Source organism: Gopherus evgoodei, chromosome 3, assembly GCF_007399415.2.
Source record: "Gopherus evgoodei ecotype Sinaloan lineage chromosome 3, rGopEvg1_v1.p, whole genome shotgun sequence".
Classification (NCBI taxonomy): domain Eukaryota; kingdom Metazoa; phylum Chordata; order Testudines; family Testudinidae; genus Gopherus; species Gopherus evgoodei.
The window spans coordinates 128,214,233-128,228,450 of NC_044324.1; positions in this window are offsets into that span (position 1 = coordinate 128,214,233).

Here is a 14,218-nt window from a genome sequence, read left to right on the forward strand (position 1 = left end):
AGAGGGGGCAGCTATACTTCTTTCTGGAGAAACTGGGCCCAGTGATGAAAGTAAACTTGAAAAGAAAAGGAATGATCACAAAACAAGATAGGAGGAGTGGGAATTCCTCCTTTGCTTTAGCAGAGGAAAGAGAGCTATGATTCACCCACCACCATTTCCCCTACCTTTACCATCTGGTTGGACCTTGTTGTAGTCATCAGGGGATATAAAAGATTGCTCACTTATGGGATAGAAAATAGTGCAAAAGTGGGTGTACATCAGCAAAGGTGTAAGTGAAGGATTTTTCCAGGAAGCTGTGAGCTTATTTTTTAAAGTTATTTGCTAAATCTCATTCTTTTATAAAGAGCTGTATAAGGGAGAATTATGGCTCAGTAATAATGTTTGAGTAACTTAAAAAAAACCCAAAACTAAATAACCAGAATGCTCAGAGGGATATCACATCACAGAATGGGAGAAAGAGACAAGAAAGAGAATCCAGTGCAGATATAAAAAATAGGATACTTTAATTTAAAACCCAATAAAATAACTAAAATTCTGGTAGAAGTTTTACAGGGTCATCTTACCTTAAGGAGCAGTTTTAACACTTATTAACCCATTTGAGATTAAGTTATTCTACTTTAGACTGTGTTCCACAGAAGCTGGAAACTAACTTTATACTCTCATGATTGCTCTATTTTGATTCAACCAATGAGTCTTCTCTACTTTTCCATGCTTTATGGCTAATGCATTGCATTCCCACCACTAGCAAGAGTTATGTGAAGGAAAAACATTAGCACTCACATGACCTAAAATGGAGTCTAGCATTACAGTCAACTGCAGCTAGTTTCACCTGGTTCTAAGAGGAAAATATTCTTCCCTAAGCTAAGAGTATCCAGACCTTCACTGTTTATAGTGAGGCTGAAAGGAAGTGGAGAAAGCAACCAGTTGTGTAATGAGCAGCACCCTACAGTTGCATTCTTTTTTCTCCGTAGGATTTTATAGTATGAGGAGTATCTAACATATTATGTGTGGCCTTTCGACCCCCCGCCGCAATTAGGATGTCATTCTCATCTGTTTTGGTGGATAAACTTTGCAGCACAAGGGCTGCATTGGCAACTTGCCAGGAGTTTGAGCACTGCACTTAATTTCCAATAAAGTATACAACAGTCTCTATTTGACTTGTATCTGCCTTGCTGGATGAACAGAATTCGTTTGTTGTATGTTCAGCAGCAATAAAAATGTAGTTTAGCTTTGTCCTTAAGTGGCAATCATACGCTGTTTTTCTTGTGTTCCTGATCCATGTTCAATAGGCCTTCTGTATAACCAAGTTTGAGGCAAAGTGGTGGGGATAATGAAATATCAGTATCATTGCAGCCACCCAGGGCCTGATCCTGCAGTTGGATCCACAAAGGTGGATGGTTGTTTGTGCTTACATGAAGCCTCATTGACATTACTCACTGGAGTAAAGCAATGCAAATATGTTAGTATTTCTAGAATCAGGAGCCCAGATATGATGACGATGAATGTGATATAAACACTCAATACATACATTCAGGAATTTTTCTTCAGATGCTTCTCTATACCAAAAGTTTAGCAAAAATCCTAATACAGTAATTTCACACCTGGAAAAGCTACCATAATGATTCTAAAATAACTAAATATACAATGAAAAGCCTTAATCCTGCTGAGCTACTTGCCTTTTGAAAAACAAATGTAAACAGCAAGTTTCACTCTGAAAATCATAGTATGACTGATATTTTTCAAAGAAAAAGGTTTATTTCAGTTTCCTGAATAATGTGACTCTGAAACAAAAGAAATTAAGTGTCTTGAGGTGAGTTATTCAGCATATACTTGCCCTAAAGAGCTTAGATCAACTGCACAGGTTTCTGAAATTGGCCTCTCACTAATTAACTCATGTACAGGTGTCATGCTACACAGGGCAGATTTGGTCACCTTTTATTGTCCTTTTTTACTACTAGGCAAACATGCAACTGTGAAACATCTGTGTTACACTATTTTTTTTTACAGTTGTCTGCTCAATTTTTTTCATAATGTTTACCATACTGTTTCTTACATTAATATACTTAGTCTTCTAGCTTTTTAAATGAGGCTTTATTTTATTTTATTTTGTTTTTAATATTCAGTGACTCTTGATGTATGTGTTGTGTGAGTTCCAGTCTCTTTGGCTGTATTTGGTATATCATTTATTTTGAGATAGCATCAGCAGTAATGATTAGTGTCTGAGTTCCTTTATTTAAAGCTGGTGCCAGCAGACTGTAAGATGAAAGATCCTCTGCCCCTCCCCCCAAAAGCAGGCCTTACCAGCAAATGCTGTAGCTAGAACTGACAGATATTATGCTTGGTTATTATGCACTCTGTCCATGTAGAAACTCAGTCATGCGGCATTAGGTTGGGCACAAAGTAGAGATGAGCACACCTCAAAAGGTTCACTGATGTAAAGTGAAGCCTCAAGATTCACCAATAAGTCAGTTTCATTATTATGACTGTAGTATCCTCAAGAGGCCTCAGTTGAGATCAGAGTCCTAGTGTAAATTCTCTGGGATAGGAATTGTTTCTTACTAGATGACTCAGCCTCCCCCTACTGAGGGAGCACAATCTAAAGGGGAAGCCACGTGACACGCCCCCTCATCCTGCACTGCCGTGCTTTCCTTGCCCCACATTACCTGTGGCAGCAGGGAGAGAGGCTGTGTCCTTCTCCTTCTTTGCCTCCCCCTTGGCATGTTTGCTGCTTTCCCTAGCAGCCAGAAGGGGTGCAGGATGGATCTACTTCTGCCTGAGAGACCCTGGTTGGGAGGCAGTGGCAGCCCACTCCCTGCCTGGGTTCAGCTTCAAGGGAGTCAGGGACTTGTGAGCCTCCTCTGCCTCCCTCCATGTTTCCAGCTCACTTGGCCCCTATCCCTGGCAGCTGTGGTGGCAGTGTGTCACCCCCAGCCTAGGCTCTGCTGCTGGGGACAGGGGCAGAGAGAGCCGAGCCCCTCCTCCCCTACCTGGCATGCTCGGTTCCTGTCCCTGTCAGCTGAGACCCAGCAGGGAGCAGGCCATCACTGCCTCCCAGCCAGGCTCTCTCAGGCAGAAGTGGCTTCATCTCGCTCCCTGCCCCGCTGCCAGGGGTGGGGGGGAAAGAGCTGTGGGAAGGCACAAAGCCCATGTAGAGGCACAGCACCTTTATGCAGGTGGCCCTGGCAGATCTCCACAGCCCCTGAGATGTGTCTGGACCTCACAGTGTCTGTAGGCTGCATCTCTGGCTTTCTCTGTATATGAAGATAGTGGTGCAACCCTCCCCTCCAGTGGAAAAAATCTGAAGAACCTCCAGGAGGGGATCTACATAGAATTTCCATGGCCCCTTTGTGGCTGCCTCTGCATAGGAACAAGATCTGACCCCATGTATCCATTTTACATGAATACTGTTTCAACACTGTCTAAGAATATCCATTATTTTTCTTGTGGGTCATGTGGCTTGCCCATGTACTGTCATTAAACATTAAATATTTCTGATGTTAACGTCTGCAATTTAAATGAAAGTAAAAGGAGAAAATAAGTTTACATGACTTCTCTGTTCTCATGTTTTGTATAAAGAAAACTTCCATAATTGAAACACTAGTAGGCTTATGATGAAATTCTGTCTATGCATGTGCAACTCCCAATAAAATAAGTGAGCGTCTCATGCAGCTACCAGAAGGCAACATTTGGTCTGCAATATCTCTAAAGTCTACATCAGTACATAGCTAATTGTAGGTTGGGGGTTAGAATCTTGAATTCTATCATTAGTGGGTTCTGTCTCTCAGGAAAGGAGACCTAAAATCTGGTAACATCTAATGAGCCTTTCTTTCTGTTCTGTCCTAGTCAGTAAACTGACGTAAGTGGTATTCAAAGGTTTCATAAATTCAAACACAAAAACTCCCTTCTGTTCAGTATAGAATTATTCACTAGATGTCACTGTTGTCCTTCCCATGATAAACAGTCTAACCGTTCCTATATATCCTTAGCAGCTATTTTTCTTATTATATGTAAGCTTGTTGTAGCTGTGTTGGTCCCAGGATATTAGCAAGACAAGGTGGGTTAGGTAATATCTTTATTGGACCAACTTCTGTTGGTGAGAGAGGTCTTCTTCAGCTCTGTGTAAGCTCAAAAACTTGTCTCTCTCACCAACAGAAATTGGTCCAATATAAGATACATATTATATTGGGCGGGGGGGAACAGCCTTCCATTTGCTGAAAGGACCCGTTGGCCTGTAGCACGTGCTACTGAAGTTATTTTAAATACAGTATGTAGAAACTCAAACTTATTTATCAACTTCAGTTTCTCATGTGGGTGAGAAGAAATTAAGGTATTAATGAGAGTTGCTCAGGAAAACTTATATAATAGATAACTGTACCTCAGTATCTCTTAATACTCGGGGAAACAGTCGTGATAAAGTTCTCAGAACTTGCATTTAATCTGTTTTGTATAACAGATTATAAAAGGTGTAAAGAATAAACCCAGGTTAAAATAAATAACTTGTGTTTTAGGAGTAATTTGGATTGTTTTAGCTGGAAAACTTGCATAAATCTAGGCTACTCGTTTACCATTTATATTATATGTTTACTTTTTGCCCTTCATTTAGTTTCTGTTATATCAACATAGTACCTGAGTGCCTTACAAAGCAAATATATGCATTGGATTGACAATACATACAGGACCAACAAACATCATTTGGATAATAAAAATAGACTAGTTTCTTGCCAATTTATTTTCATGCACTAGTATAAAACTGCAATGTCTAGTTTCTAAAAAGAAGTCTTCAGTGAATGTAAAACTGTTTCTGGTTTGTAAAAACCTTTTCACATTTAAAAAAATGAAACTTACATTTAAGGGCCCCAACAGCATTTTGGAAATGGAGGTGCTGTACATAATGGTACAGCAAAGATAAGCAGGCATAGTTCATTAGCAGAATCTATTTACTTAGCAGGATTAGGTATATCAGAAGTTCCTATATCAAAGATAAACAAATAGATGGTTTAGGATTATGCAATAAAGTGGATGCAAGCATTTAATAGAGACAGACCACTTATGTTGTTTTATTCCAAGCAATATATTTAGTTATTACTATTTCCTCTATAGGCAGCCAATATGTTATTGCAACTATTTTCTAACATAGTCTGGATTAAAACTCAAAGGAGCTTAGAGGCCAGTTTTGCCCGGATTTACACTCTGTGTGCAATCCAAGGAGCTTGTCCAAACACTGCTCTTATACCATTTTAATTATATCAGATTTAAAACTAGTGTGTGGTCAAATGGGTACAACCCCATAATGTGCCTGCAGTTACATTGATATAAAGCTACTTATATTAACATACACGTCTACCCTGATATAATGCTGTTCTCAGGAGCCAAAAAATCTTACCGTGTTTTAGGTGAAACCACGTTATATCGAACTTGCTTTGATTCGCCGGAGTGCGCAGCCCCGCCACCCTGGAGCACTGCTTTACCGTGTTATATCCAAATTCATGTTATATCGGGTCGTGTTATATCAGGGTAGAGGTGTAGTTTATTCCCCAAAATGTAGAGGAATAAGCTATCCCAGTATAATGTATCTGTGCTGACAGTATGAGAGGCTCTCTATTTTGGGTTTAAAAACAAACAAACCCCTAAGTGAAAGTTAAATTGGTACAAAAACTGTGTACAACTAGCTTTTCTGTTGTGACTGAGTAGTGCTATTCACGGAATCACTCAGTAAATGGAAACCAGGCTCTTTGGGTTTGGTTTTCCATGCTTGCCACCTGCCAGATCTTTTGTAACCTAGGAAGCTGTTATTACGTTGAGAGACAGGGGAGAACTTTTCAAAAACTTTTTGTATCTGTGCAGACAGTATGAGAGGCTCTCTATTTTGACTGTGACTCAAGAGTACTTGGGTTGTAAACTAGGGAAAATTCACCATGGACAGTGCATGTTTCAGAATGTCACACTTGGTAATTTTTTTATTTGGTTACAGATCTTAAAAGAAATGTTCTTAGTACTCTGAAACAACTGTTCCTTATTCTAGTATTACTTTTAAAAAAAAATGTGAAGTATCACTAGCAAACAAAGTTAAAGTAGACATTATAAAGTGTGTGCTAATACCGCTGCAGGAAGATGCTGCTATTCTTTTTCAAAATCAGATCTCATTCATTTTGTTGAGTGTCTACTATAGTCTACAAATAAAAATACTGTGTAATATTTTTATAGTCATTGACCTTCAATAAGTGTCTTACTCCTCCACCCTCATTAGTCAATTTGGTGTTCCATGAGGGGCCACTCATGCAAGAATAATGACAATTTACTACTAAAGAGAAGCTCCCTTAATCCTATTAAAATTTGAAAGCCATTTGGACAAACAATTTGCATCATGGAATTTTTTCTGAAAGTAACCAGGCTGAGGCTCAGAAATTTTCTGGTGAGGGTCCTGCTCTTAATTCCTTTGTGCCTAGTCATGGGGATAGGTCGGCTTAGGCCTTGCAAATAAGGACAGCTAATGTGATATGGGTCAGAGACTTGAATTATTTGAGTTAGCTATGCCATAGGGCTGTTTAGGGCTCTGTAGTTTGGTAGATTCTGATCTATTTCCAGCTCTGCCACTGGCTGACCTTGGCAAATGCCCTTCACCTCTCTGGGCCTTAGTTCCTCATCTACAGAAGAGGGATAATGCAACTGATTTTCTTTGTAAAATGATATTATTGCAGATTTTTTTTTAGCTACATGGAAGTAAAATGTCATCTAGTGCAAAATATGGTGCACAAATGTAATTATTTTCAGAAGATGAGCAGCCGCTTCCTATGTTAGATGAAGCCTCCAAGTGGCTTTTCTATTGTGTTGCATTCATTGTTGGTCTGGGGGGTCATAAAGGCATGTAGGAGTGGAGTGAGCTTCACAACTGCAATCTCTTGGATAGCTAAGGACTTAAAAGGTGTTTCTAGCCATTAATAGAGGTCCACACACTCTGGGTATGTTTACGCTATGAGATGGAGGTGTAAATTTCAGCTTCAGATGTACCCATGTTAGCACTGATCAAGTTAGCATGTTAAAAATAGAGGGTAGCCATGGCTGTGTGAGCAATGGGAGGGGCTAAATACCCCCAAGTAGGTACCGAGCATCTTGGATAGGTATGTACTTGGGGTGGCTAGCCTCCCCTACCACTTGCACTGCCTCCGCTGCACTCTATTTTTTTTAGTGCACTAGCTCAATCAGAGCTAGCATAGGTACATCTCCTCAATTTACACCTCTAGCTTGAAGTGTAGAGGTGTTAGTTACTTCTGCAGGCTGAGCTCCTTGCATGTACACTAGGACTCTTTGCAATCATCCATTTCTTACCCACCCACCCCTCAAACCCACACCCACACAAGCTGCATATGTGCTACCCTTCAGTCGCTTCAATTTCAGGGACTCCTTGCAAGCCCTGCCCCCTTCCTATTCCTTCTACCTCTTCCCTGCCCCCCAAAGCCAGTGGCTCCCTGTGCCTTACTTTCCACCATTATTATTATTTTGTCCAGTCAGAGAGAAGTCATTCAGATTGTCAAAACATTTTAAATTCTATTGGGATGACGGGTAAAGCTGAGGGGATATTGTTATGCATGAAGATGTTAATGGCTGTCATCAACAGATTCTTTGATCTATAGATAACTACCGACCTAGCTGAAGTTAATGAGCTTCTGACCAGATCCCAGGGGCTCTGTGTTCCCCATTTCCCCCTTCTGGTTTTCTGGCGTTCACCAAAATCCAAGAGGCTTCTGCCTTTTGATGCCTAGAATGTTACCTGAAATTTCAGAATTGATTAGATGCAATGTTCAAAAGTTATCAATTATAGACACACAGAAATTATATATTGTGTTTTCCATAGAATTAAGCAGATCAAATTTCTGTACCTATGGTTTGGGGTTTATATCTAACTGCTGAATGTTACACAGTAACAGTCACTTCTTAACATGTTCTATAGTAACAAAGTCATAAAGTCTTAACTAGCAACATCTTTCTTATACATTGTACCTTCTCTCTGTCCTTATCTTAAATGCCCTGATGTCCAGCTGTCTCTGAGCCCTGGTGTTGTAGCTTTATTAAGTAGTGCTGCCACTAGGCCCTTCTGCCTGGTCCCAATTGCTGTGCTGAGCATGCCTGTGCAAAAGTTCATTCCACCCACTCCCTGTTATTTCAGAGAATGTATCTCTCTACCATACGGTGTATAATGGGGCACCCCAACCATACCTTGTAATCTAGTGTGGGACATGACCCAGTTCATTGAGGAAGTGAAAGGTAGGAAGGCATCATATTGCATTGCATGTGGACCTGATGTCAGCAAGGGGCAAGGCTAGGGTAACCAGATGACTTTTGGGAGATACGAAATGGGAAATGTGGACAGAACCCTGGCATAGCTAGAATTGACTTGGGGACCAGTAAAATCCTGGAGTGATTAGATTTAGCTATTTGCAGCAACTGGTGTGCACCATATATTCTATCAAAATGAAGGGGATGGCAGGTGCAACATGTGTGTTCTGTTTGCATTTACCAAAGTACATAGCATCAATAAGCAGTTAATTTGTAAATACAAACATTGCAAAGAGAATGTTCTGCAGTTAATGAGCACTCTGACTTTTGTATTATGCCAACTGTGACAGGTGAGTTTTAAACTGTATTTGTTGAATGAAACAAACCTCAGCCATTCCCTTATTCTTTGTCTTCTGCACTTTTGTAAAGATAGCTCTCATGGTGGAGATACATTAAACATGGTTCTGGACCAATGACACTGCAAGAGATTTTGATCATTTTCATATTCACCTGAGGTAAGACTTATCCATGGGATACATATACTTAATTCGTTTTACTCAGTTTAGTGTGGGATGTTGTGCTCTGAGCTTTGATACAAAAGGTTATCTAGAGCCGCATCTGACATTCTGATTTCATCATTGTATATTTGGTTAAAAAACCTACAGTGGCTGTATGTTCTCCTAGGGCTCGTTTGTTAACTTTAAAGGAATCAAAAATACTTGAAAAAAACAATGGGAAAGGAATTTATCTACTACCCTTCTTAATTATCTGAAACAATGAAGAGAACAATGGATCAAATGAGACTTTCATCTTTTCTGTTCATCTTTTGAGGCTTGAATGACTTTGCTGAGGTCAGTAGTGTCATATCTATTTGTCCTAAGGGATTGGCAAATGGACTCCTGTTTTTGCAGCCTCTGATAACAAGTTTGTTATTTCATGATAAACGTCTGAGATATACAAGAGAGTTTGAGCATATACTTTGTCCTGGCAGGCAAGAGAGAAAGTTGGAGGTAAGCCGAAGGCCAAGAGAGCCAAATTATGAATTGTAAAGAACTGGCATGCCTGGCTGCCAACCAGTCTGTTAAAAGAAACCCAAACCCAAGGTAATAAGATGCATTTTCAGTACCAGGTATCTCCAGCATTCTTATTCAAGGCTTTACTGCTGTTTGTTTGCCTGCTGTTTTATAACCAACACAGTCCTGAATAGGTGTTTCTTTAAAATGTGGGAGTTATAGCAGAAAGTATCACTGAATTCTCCATAAAAGTCCCCTCTAACTGAAATGGTTTTAACACTTGAACCCACTCTATAAAAGGTTTATTTTAATAAATGGAATTGAGTGACTAATCCCTCTTTTACTTTCATAAGTGTTTCTTCACTATACGTATATTAATAAAGTTACATTTCGTTCTTTATTGCAGTTTGAGCACTTCTACAGAAAAAATGTTTCCACACACTACCACCTGGAATCCTATGAATATTGACAGATATGTCTAGAATTACTTAGAATCTGTCTGGATGCTGGTTCTCCCATCTTTATTTTATCTGCATGCTGAGATCATGAGGGTACTTTCAGTTACAGCTTTCATAATGCTTATATCTTGTTGCAACTAAATAGATGATTGCTATAGCAAACCTGCCTTCTGACTTGCAGTTTAGAGGACTTTCTTATTAGAGGTGTAGTAGAAACAAATGTGGCATATGAAACAGCAATAAACAGTGTTTACTTACCTGGCTACTAAAGCTTAACATCTGGGATGCAGCAGTGCAGAGTTAAACTTTGAATCTGGGGCTCTGTCTAAACTAAGACAGAAACACTGAACTAATGGCAGTAACATTGGGAACTTTAGTGTGGGTATGGTTAGACTGCCAGAACAGTTGCCAGCATCATGTTTTCTAAACCTTCTGGGAGCAACTTGAAATGACATGGTGCTGAAAACACTTTCCAATTCTCTGTGACATAGCATGCAATTTCCTTTGAATTGAATGGGAATCCTATGTGTATGCATCTGAGGGCAGAATTTGGCCTCTAAGTTAAGGATGTTTCAAGTTTTGAATGTATTTTTTGGAGATCAAAGTCATCACAATGTGACTTCAGCAATGTCATGACAGGATGCCTGAGGGATGACAGCATCACACATTGCTGCAACATCAAGATGTTAAGATTGGATGAGGTTTCAGAGGGTGGGACCTAACTTTGCTAGGGGCTCTCAAAATACTAATGACAGCTAGACTAGCATGGATAAGTGTGCTCACACATACAAAAGAAAGATACTCTTATTTAGCCCTTCCCTCCCTAGGAGGGCAAACACCACAATTCTGTGCCTCCTAGTATGTTAAGGGAAGCTTTCTTACAGAAAAGCATATATAAATATTCCCAATTCTTCGCTGGAGGAAATTGGAGATGTCTGCAAAAAGCCAAGAAAAAGTTGCCCTTAACCACTGGACTACAGTTGTATTTCTCTCCCTCTTTCTTGCCCGATGAGTGTTCCAGTGAGGATAAATCATTAAATAGTCATTAGGCTAGAGAGTGGGAATGAGTCTATAGCCTAGTGGTCAAAGCACCCACCTGGGAGATCCTGGATCCAGTTCCTTTGCTTCAAGCACTCTTTATTCACAATAGAATAGCTTCAACAAAAGAGCGACTGAGAAAGCCCCCGCATCAGAATATCCCATAGCCCAGTGGTTAGAGAACTCTCCTAAGAGGTGGGACATCTTTGGTTGAATCCTTTCTTCCCCTCTGGCAGAGATGGGGGGAGGGAGGGGAATTGAACCTGGGTTTCTATAGGCCAGGCAAGTACTCTAACCACTGGGCTAAAAGTTATAACTTAGCATCACCAACATCTCCATCTCTGGTGGCCAGATTTTGAATGGGACCTGATCTGTTAGGCATGATAGAGGCTGCCTATTGGATAGGCCCCTGCATGTGAGATAGGTGGTCAAATGCCTACCTTTGCCCCATTCATGATTCACTCGGTTGGGTGGGGGGAGAGGCAGCAGAGCATATACTCAGAGGTAGAAACTTAGACACCAAGGAAATTTTTACTGTGAAATTAGGTGCTGCATGAGTTTAGGCACCTACAGGGTTTGGCTTCAGTTTTGTGGATTCCAGTGGAGCCAACACTGGGATTTAGGTGCCTAAACCTTAGAGTTAGGTTCCTAAGTCTGTTCTTTAGGCACCTAAGTATCTTTGTAGATCCCAAATTAAAATTGTCTGTCTAAATGTATTGGAGAGAGAACGTCATCCAGTAGGTTTGGTCCATGTGTCTTGAAGTGGGTTTTTGTCTGTTACTCTGCTCCCCCTTTATCCAATGTGCACGTGCCTGTGCTAAAACTGCTCATAAGGATTCTGCAAAGGCAGCTAGGTGGGAGTTTTGTGGTTTCTTCAAGGCCAGATTCAATGCAATTGCAAAACTATGCTGCTTTTGTAGTGTGGTATTCCACCAATTTTGTGGGCCAAAGCTCAGAAGTCCAGCCTACCTTTGTTTAAAAAACAAACTAATATCCTATAAGAGTAATATGTTTACAATTACTTCAATATTAATTTTAAAATGTTTTTCAAATTGGTATACTTATTAATGAATAAGCTAATAATTTTACTAGCTATGACTGTGATATAGTTAATCCAGTGTAAAGTCTCTACAGCAATTCAAACTGATCTCTTGTTAAAACTGTCAGATTTTCATAGGAAAAGAGAGAACAAAACAGAAGCAATGGTCCTGTCCTGAACAGCACAGTAAGTTGCCTTCAAATGTGAGAACTATGGTTGGAGAAGAGATCTAATTGGCTCTTAGTCAACTGTTGGATACTATAGAAAATCCTTACATATATTTTGCCTTAAGTGAACCTGCCTTTAGAAATGCTTCAGTATGTTTCTATAATGAGACTCTTAGAAGTGTGGTTTCAGTCTGGATCTGGCACGGTAAGATTTCATGTTTGTCTTAAGAAGGTCTATAACAATATTCTATGATTGTCACTCTAAACCCTAAAATGTCTGACTCAGTATGAAGTGATGGAAACTGCTACAAGCATGGTTGAGGGTTCTTTCTGTTAAGAATATCACCAGGTTTAATCATCAGTTGGATTTCTGATTTGTTACTAAGTTTTAATTTGTGCGCTATTTTACAAATTACAACTGTACAGGGTACAGATATAGTAAAATGTGTTTAGTGCATTTATGCCACACCAAGAGTCCTAGACCATTGTGGTATCACAGGTAAGTCAATCAATCACCACTCTTACTCAACAGCTAATTTGCATGCAACAATTTCATGATCATATCAGGGAGATTGCACAGATGGTGGATTACTTGGCCCAGCTGCCATACCCAGCCCTGGTTTAGAAGCTACTAGTTTTATCTAACACTTACTCGGTTTACAATTAAAATAATTTTTTTCTGTCAGCCCTGCAGCCTTAAAATGGAATATGAAAGTCAAACAGAGTTCCATCTGGCTCGTATCATCAGTAATAAAGATTATCTATGCTGAACTGTTGCCCAGGTCTGAGGGCAATCCATTGATGCTAGCAAAGTTTAAGTGGATGTACCCAAGAAAAGAGTCTGGACCATGGGCAGCAGGTATTAAAGGCCAGGGCAAGCTAAGCCTCCCCTGACCTAGGCCATGACCCACCCATGTTCCCCCAGGAGCCATGCGCTCCCTCCCCCTTTACCCAGAAACCAGTGGTGGCTCAGCGTCAGACGGCAGCCAACAGTAGTGCTGAGGCCTGCCAGGGTGAGGGTCAGGCCAGTGGCCTGGCCCAGCACTGGTGAGAGGACCAGCCAGCATGGCTGGGGCTGGCAGGCCAGGGCTCCTCTGGTTGCGAGGCAGGAGGTCTTGGGGCTCCTCCAGTCGTAGAGAGTAGGGCAAAGGGTGGAACAAGCAGGGCTGGAGAGCTAGCCTCCCCGAAGGAGGGGTGTTCACCTGTTGCCCATGGTCTGGACCTGCAGTTAAATCTTACTGAAAAATTCTAATACTGCACAGTTTATAACAGAATCTAGCTCACTCCCTAGTAAAAACTTCTGAGTTGTCAGCTATGAATGTGGAAGCAAATATGCTGTGGAAAAGGCTACCATTTTTGCAGTCACTTTTCTGGAGTACAATGGCACTCTGAATTACAGCAATTGACAAATCTAAGGATTTTTTCCTTAATGGTGTTGAGCTCTCAGAAATAGGCCACACCTTACCCCATGTGGTTCAGGGAATAAGCCTCTGGGCTTCAGTGGATACTGAAGCTGGGGCTCCTATATGGTAAAGTAGAAACCCCTGGGCTTGGCATATTTATTTTAAGCAGTCATGAAAATTTCTTGAGTTATGCTTTGGCTAGCAAAAGCAGAATCAGAAAGAGGTATAATATTTTGTGAAGCTGGGGTTAACTGGTATGACTAAGCTAGTATCAACTGAACTCTTTTGGTTACAGGAAGTGTTAACATTGTGTAGTAATGTGAGTGCAGGGAATAATGTCAGTGTGAGGATTATTGTAAATGTAGTAAGTTATCAATCTTGTGTATGTATTTAAAAACAAACAGCATCCAAAGTTTCATAACTGATTGATTGTTTGACATTTGAAAACATCACTTATATATATATATATATATATATATATATATATATATATATATATATATATATATATATATATATATATAACTTGATACTGTAGGTATTTTACTTAATGTCAGATTACTTATAATTTTATAATGTTTGTAAAGTATCTCCACTTTGGCTCTTATCATTTTTTTTAAAGCTGCCTGTCTGCTTCCATCTCCTCTGTTAACCTTACACAAACTATTCATTTCCTAATACCCTTTGGGAGTCTATTTCCTCCACCCCCATCTCTCTGCATACTCACTGGCTGCCTTCTCTGCACTTTCATGCACAGGGTCTCCTTTTTATATTTTAATGTAGCTTTTAGAGTATTTTGAAGAGAAAAAGTGATATCTATTGGTAA